Source organism: Bidens hawaiensis, unplaced genomic scaffold, assembly GCF_021521415.1.
Source record: "Bidens hawaiensis isolate Kalapana, Puna unplaced genomic scaffold, B.hawaiensis_p1.1 tig00001521_1, whole genome shotgun sequence".
Lineage (NCBI taxonomy): Eukaryota > Viridiplantae > Streptophyta > Magnoliopsida > Asterales > Asteraceae > Bidens > Bidens hawaiensis.
The window spans coordinates 3,956,472-3,964,696 of NW_027491087.1; the positions used below are offsets into that span (position 1 = coordinate 3,956,472).

Consider the following 8,225-nt stretch of genomic DNA (forward strand, 5'->3'; position numbering starts at 1 on the left):
ATTATAAGTTAAATGTAACCTAAAACAATCCCATTAGATTAGACCATACTTAGCCATTTTTGTCTGAAATACAAGTAGGACAATTATTGATACATATAACTTATATACAGTTAGCAGAGCTCAATTAAAGAAGGGATTAACGATTAACAAAGAAAAAAACAGGATCCAGGTGAGTTTCTAGCCCCATTCCTTGTTATGTTTTCGGGACTGTGTGCATACTTGATGTGATTAGTTAATACATTTATCCTAAGTGATAAGTGTATGCCATATATGATTTATGTGAAAGGTATGAATGATTGCTTGTCGGTACGTGAACGATCTTTGGATATTGCATGTACCGTCAGGTTATAATTACATATATGAATGTTATATATAATGTATGAATGATATATGTATGCTATGAATGAATATAAGGGATGGCTAAGTACAGAAGAAAGGGACTGAGCCCTAATAATACTCAAGGTAGAAAGGGATCAGACCCTAATAATATTTGAGGCAGAAGAGGAACCGAGCCCTAATAATACTCGAGGAAGAAAGGGACCGGACCCTAATAATATTCGAGGCAGATAAGGGACTGAGCTCTAACAATACTCGAGGTAGTAGGGCGTAATGCTCTTTAAAATGTATGAGTATGCAAAGTATGAATAGATGTAAAGAAAGTAAGGAAGGAATGAAATAAAGAATGAAAGTATATAATCTTGTATGTACTAAAGAAAGTTAAGCAGGTTAAGTAAATACCAAGTATCTACGGATGCGTATGTATAAGTATATGAAAGTATTGTATGTTAATTGATTAATTAGAACTCACTCAGCGTAGCTGACTTTTAGTATGCACGCATGTGAGTAGGATGAGGCAACTCGCTTGACGTAGGCACGTGGAATAAGAAGGAAGAGACTGGCATCTCATGGAAGATTGCTATGTTTTATGTTTGATGTTATAAATTTAAAAGACAAAATGTTGTAGTAAGACAAGCTTTGAATTATTATGTAATGTTTTATGAAAGATTTAATATTCCGCGAAAGTTTTATTAACTCTGATGTTTAGAACTGTGCATATGAGTAGATCCTACGTCCAAAGTAGGGAACCGGTAACGGGGTCTTACATAACAATTTTCTAGGTTCATGCCACCAGGTATGAAGATATGGGAAATCATAACCCATTTTCAACCACTTTTTCAAGGTTTATTAACCCCAAATAGAACTGATAAACCCTAGAAATGCAAAAACTATACAAAACATGATAAAAACTCAATTAAATCAACACGAAGGGTCCTAATGATATCGTAAACAAGATTATAACAACAAAAATGACAAATAACAGCTGATAAAGACCCAATCGGTCATGAACAGTTCCGTTAGGAACTGTTCTTGAGCCCAAAAACAATAACACGAATCAAAGTATCAAAGATATTATACCATAGGAGGCGGATTCACGCTAATTTGATTATTCAAGTATGATTAGAAGCAGGTTTGATTGCTTGATGAAGATCTGGATTTAGATATTGAAGGGCGGTGGGTTTGAGAGGTATTGAGAGAAAAAGTAAGAGAGAGAAAGAAGTGGATAAGGTTGAAAGTATAAAGTGAAAGATATTTTGAAATAACCTATTTATAGGGTCAGCCTATCTCGGGATAGGGTCAAAACATCTCGAGTTATAAACGATTTTACACTCTTAACCCCACGAACTACAAAAATATTTACAAATTTAAACTCGCAAAATGTTTACCCACCGAATCCAAACACTTTAAATATATGTAAGATATATTTTTGTCAGATCAACACTTAACAAAATTTGCAATGAGGACCTTGTTGTTAAAACATTAACCCTTTAAAAGACACTTAAAATAAAAAATAAACTACGATAATATTTAAAAATAAAATAAAAATAAAAGAAAAAATAAAATAAGATTAAAATAAAATTAAATTAAAAGTTAATACACACTAAATTAGTTTTAGGATGCAAACAGAACAAAAGAAAAAAAACTTGAAAATAAAATTAGAAACAAAATGATTTTGAAGTAAAAATGAAATTAAAATTATAGTAATTATATTAAATTCATATTAATTTACATAATATAAGAGATACATGTTTTTTGTGAGAAAAATCTTGACATGGAATCACATTATCTATAATGTAATAGATCACACTTCTATTTGGATATTATTATGTCAAGAAACCAAAGTCGATTGTAGATATATTTTGTTTACTTTAAACTTAACTAGTATTTTGATGTCAGTGAGATACGTTAAGGTATTTATTAAGCACAATACTTGTGTGGTCACCTGTTAGTCCAAACTCCATCATACCTCGGGCATAGTTTGTGTTTGTCAATATAACCAGAATTAACTCCGATCCCCTAATCATTGATCAAAACATTTTTGAGCTTATTTGAACTTATTTCAAATTTCCTTTCAAACAATATTAAAGGTTCACACTATTTTATGAACTTTTGAACACTTTTGTGGCTTGAACAACCCGTAACTGAAAAAAACTTCTTGAAAATCCGTCTTCAACACAAACAAGACTAAAATCCAAGGTTGTGACCCAAGATCTACAACTAGTAGAGCCCGAATGCTCTGATACCAATTGTAGGTCCCTTGACCGGATCTAACAACACAACAACTAGTCTACTTGGATTAACCTCTACACTAGCTAGCGGAAATCACTAGTGAGGACCGAGATCTCGGATCTTCTTTGGTTATGCTTATTGTCGTGAGAGTAAGGAGAGAAGAGAGAGTTTGAGAGTTACAAGAGGATAAGATTGACAAAAAGTTGTTTGTGTATGAGTTACACACACTATATATAGTGTGTGTGCTCATACACTTTTCTTTCATTATTCACGGCCCATTGGGCTCTATTACAAATGGCATTGGGCCCAAACATACATATAAACAAAGTCCAACAAGCTAACATTACATAGATGAAACATTAAATACAAATACGAAAGACTTAATACAAAATGGGCCTAACACCTACCTTTGAAGTATGAACTTCAAGACTACGCGACGTGCCACAATATTTTAAGCATATAAAGACTCACGTTGTTGACCAGCATTTCAAAATCTTAAAGCGATTTTATGAATCATAATGCTTAATGATATATAAGCAAACATAAGTTAAAATAGATATAACTTTTTTGGAAATAACAATAAAATAGATTAACGTTTTTGGAAATAACAATCTTGAAGTAGTGACTCGGGCATCTAGTGTATTTGTTGTGTAATGATTTCTTGTATTGAGTTTCAAAAAGTTAGGCAACTTCCACTACAAAATACATTGACTTATCTGTTTCATGGGTATGCATTCTAACTTTAATAAGAGTGTGGTCATCTCCAACTAAATACATATGTCAATATTTATTTTTCTCATATTACTATGTGCAAAATCTCTTTAACAAATTGTGAATTTGTAATTGACTTGATTCAATTCAAAGCAAATCAGGAAAACTACTTTTATAATAATGATTATGCTCGAATGGAAGTTAGATCAAGTGCGGATGGTCACACCTTGCTAATATCGGGGACCCCTATCCTAAGTGCGAACGATCGATCATTAAACTTCTTCCTTTGATTCCTACACAAACTATAGCCTAAAGACAAACTTAAAATATACTAACTAAATATACAAAGTAACTATTTGTTGGAAAATTAGAATATAGTGAATATAAATTAATAAAATAATTAATATTAAAATTTTCATTTGGTCGTAAAACTCTTGAGTAGAGCCTTTTGATAACAATTTATTAGTTTTTGTTAGATTATTAAATTTCTAATTAAGTGAGTGTTTACTTATTCTTAACTCTTGTATATATACCAGGTTATGTGCCTCATTTGAAAGGGGCTAGAAAAAAATACAAGCTAAAAACTTCAAGCAAAAATGCATGCATGCATGAAGAGTTATTAGTGAAGAAGAAAGCTTTGAAGATTCATATGTTGGAAACCTATAGAGATGAGTTTCTTTACTTGATTTCTCTACCCAGCTTTATTCTATTTTTTCTAAAAGTTCTAACACTATAATTTACCCGCTGCGAATTTATTTGGAAATTCACTAAGTGCGAATTATAACATATAAACTAATATATGGTAATAAGAAATTAAATTTCTTTGAAAGTTCAGTATTTATGAATTGTAATATCTATATTATTATTATCTTATAATACATATCGGCGACCACTGATTTCTACCTTAAGACGCCGAGATATTAAATACCTTCATTAAGTCTCCGACAACTATCCGGCTAAGTCTCCGATCTACGGCGAGCATTAACAACGCCCGTTACCAGTAGTTATCAGAGCATCAATACGCAATCAATTGAATTAAACGGTTATGTTGCAATCATAATACCTGATTAATTGAATTATGAACGTTATTGTCCGTTACCAATGATGATTGCTTTATCAATTGAAGCAAACTCGCATTCGAACCAGCCAGGTATTATTCTTATCGGTTATTGATTGTTTATCGATTTGAGGCTCTTGAGTTTTTATTTGGTTATAGGGTTTTATTATATTATATTGCATTTGACCTTAATTGGTTAATTCGTTTACGGTTTTGTATAGGGTTTTCCCAGGTCATGTTGATGAACACAACACCATCTCCACCAGACTGGTTAGTTATTCGAATTAATTGAAATTAGTAATTTGTTGTTCATAATTGGGGTTTAGGCAATACACTCTTTGAACAGGTATTCAATTGTATTTGTTATTCATAATTGGGGAAATAGTCGGGCTACAGATGATTGTTTTATTTGTTCTGTCTTTGGGATTTTGTTTAACTAATTAAAGAGTGCCTGCCTGCCTGCCAGCCAATTTAGGGCTCTAAAATATCCTTAACAACATCAGCAAGAAAGCAATTAAGGTACAGATGAAGATCGTAGTAGTAATGGTTCTAGATTTTAAATGTTAATTTGTGTTTCACTTTGATTGATGTTTGGTAAAAAAATATATAAAAAAAAATTAGCCACATGTTTTCTGTCTCTGATGATGATTCCATGTTATTATAATCCATTATCTGCTTTTTATCAATCGACTGATATATTAATTTGTGTTCATAAACTTAGGTTTTAGCATTGCATTGCAGAAAAAAAGACTTGCTGTTTTCATTAGATTACGTATTGTTGTTTTTCTGTTCCTTAAACTTTTTGTTTCAGTTTAAAATGCTTATTTAAAGTCTACTATCTAATATGTTGGGCCTTCTCATGACAGCATATAGAAACCGCATGGTGTCATTACCAAGTTACTTCCACTCTTGTTTTAAATCATACATATTTTCTTTATCTATTATAAGTCAAGCTCATGTTTAATCATGGTAATGGATATCATGCAGATTCACAGAAGGTTACACAGGTAATTACCATATAATTAAATCTGCAGCTGACGCCTCCACACAAGATCGACCTGAACTTACTGGATTTGCAGCCATCAACCACGGTACTACATCAGAACCAATCTATCATTTTTTTAGGAAGACAACAACACTGAATTTAACTAGATATGCACCACTTTCATAAATTTTCCAACTCTATTTTATTATATTCACAACATGCATTTGTTTATGTTGGTAATTATAGAGTTTGGTTAGCGGGCCAAAACTGGTTGGGTCGGTTAAAAGGTCAAAACTATCTGGCGCCGGATAACAGGTCAAAACTGGCTTGGGTGAGTAACTGGTAAACTTAAGCTCGCAGTAAATGTCAATGATACGAGTCAAATGGTTCATATAAACCATCTCAATGTTGTTTTAACAGTTGTGATTGCTAAAGGGCTTATTTTGGTGCATATAGTTTTGACCGTTATCTATAAAGTTTGTGTAATATGAATTTATCCTTATTAAGCATTTAAGGATATCCCATTATGAGGTTTACAATCATGGTCATATATGACCCAAAATTGAAATGGAAACATGGGCATATATGACCTCTACAGACTTTGCATATTCAACCATGGTTCAAGTTGTATTAGCTAAAAATGATAAATGAAGAAGAGTAGGGAAGAGTAAGAACCAATTAAAAAAAACTATATTGTTTTTACAGAAAGTATCTATTTTTGTGTGTATAGACCATTCAACCATTTTTTGGGACCACCTTTTACTTAACTTTCATATTAAGTGTAATGGTCGTAATGGTGCATGGTTTTGTTTATATCAAGTTTAATTACATATTAACAGTAATGGTCATAATAGTGGTTTTTTACTGTTAATATGTAATAAAATCACTGGGGTATTAAAACCACTTCTTAGCCATTACAAAGCATTAATGTGTTTAAAGATCATTCAAACTTTTTTGTGTCGGCAATTTTTAAATACAAGCATTCAATACTAATAATTGACTAAAAATCAATAACCATCTACTGGACAATAGATTTAAGGCACACTATAACAAAAATAGAGACAAACGGCTTAACTAATCGCCATCACCGCCTCCGTGAAGAGGCCGTGTGAAGAACACGACAACGGCCACCACCAGTGGTCATATTTCGTCGGTAATTTCTGGATGGTTTTCAGAAATTAGCCAATGTGGCCTCGTAGGTTTTGTTCAAAATTGATTATAAGATTTTTTATTTTTGTTAAGTTTTATGAATCTGATGTTAATTTGGGATTATAGTGAGTACTCCTTTGATTTTATAGATCATTTAAAGATGTCAAGGTGGTTAATTTAACTCAATGGATTGAATTTTGATAGGGTTATATTTTGTTAAACTTAAACAAATCATTCTTACCCCCAAAATTAAGTTTAAATGTATTCACTTGATACCCATAAGTCAAAAGGTGGACAATAATAATGAAATTGGGGGCTGTAACTTTTCTTTTCTGGTTGTTTTATTATTTCCTTTTTTGTTTCTTCATAAAGAATTATGGTGTCAACACAATGCAATGTACAAACTAATGATAGTGCAGGAGAAGCACACTCTTTGTAGGTGGAAAAAGTGTTGTTTGAGGGCAAATCTGATTGCCAGAAAGTTATGGTGCTTCAGGTAATTGAGTTATGTTTTTTTTTCACTTTCTTTCTTTGTCACTTTATGATGTGTGATGATTTTCGTTTCAGTCTGCAACGTATGGGAAGGTCCTTGCATTGGATGGATTAGCTGTCGGGTTTGATGATCCGCGTGTCAAACTCTACATAGGCGATGGTATACATAATATATAACCTTTTGTTACTATTCTCATTATTTAGTATATTTTTCTAGAAGTTTTTTTTAATTTATTTATAAATCTTCTATGAATTGAATTCTTGAAGGCTGCTCGGCAAAGGAAGTTATGATGCGGTTATAGTCGATTCTTCTGATCCCCTCGGTATACATACTTGGGCCCACCTGCTTTATATAACTAATTTAATATGCTGGTATGGCCATTACTCCCACGCAAGAACTTTTTGAAAAGCCGTTTTTTGAATCGGTTGCTAAAGTACTTCTACACGGTGGTGTTGTGTGCACACAGGCTGAGAGCATATGGCTTCATGTGCACATAATTGAGGATATTGTTGGAAATTGAAGGATCAGTTAATTACGCATGGAAAACTGTTCCTACATACCCTAGGTAATCTTGTGCTCCATATATATTTTCAAATTTTCATGAACTAACAATATTACTATTATTAAAAACATGTATACCGAAATATAAACACAATGGTTTCATTGGATTCATGTTGTGTTCAAGGAACCTAGATTTGATTTCAAGAACCTGATAGATAGAGTAATGACAACGGAGGCAAAGAAGTTCTACAACAAAGAGGCGATTATGTTAATAAAGTTTCAAATTTTTTTGATGTTTTATTGGTAATTTTTGCATATTGTAGATCCACATTCACCGCTGCTTTCTGTATGCCTTCTTTTGCAAATAAATTGATCGATGCAAAAAGCTCAAAGTGATGGTGCAGAGATTGTAGCCGAGAACCCGACACATAAAATCTCTTTAATGAGAAGAGCAACTACTGAGAACTGTTTAAAATAGCCGATCACGCCGAACGACTTGCAGTTGCAAGGTACTTATGTATGTGTCTTATCTTAGTTTATTCACATGTGAAAACAATTAATAACTGCTCAGGTTTTTATGTATGTTTATTGTTTAGGCTTCAGGAGGTGCTTACACCTCAAGGGTCATGTTGAGTCAGTGGAGAAACTAAAGGGGCTCGATATAAATACGATTCAACAATGTTATACAGTATGAGGAGTGTTTGATAACGGGACGGTTTTCATAATGTTAGAAATGTATTTTATTGATTTGAGGTAGGTTG

General features: G+C 32.5%; 1 pseudogene across 1 annotated transcript; it reads left to right on the top strand.

Annotated features, from left to right (window-relative positions):
- Window positions 1–4,141: 4,141 nt before the first annotated feature.
- LOC143584428 (spermidine synthase-like) lies at window positions 4,142–7,860 on the top strand (annotated as a pseudogene). Its single transcript, XR_013144356.1, has 9 exons — window positions 4,142–4,429; window positions 4,558–4,606; window positions 5,324–5,427; window positions 6,885–6,966; window positions 7,038–7,135; window positions 7,227–7,286; window positions 7,348–7,528; window positions 7,619–7,731; window positions 7,788–7,860. The product of XR_013144356.1 is annotated as a spermidine synthase-like (transcript).
- The last annotated feature ends 365 nt before the right edge of the window (window positions 7,861–8,225 follow it).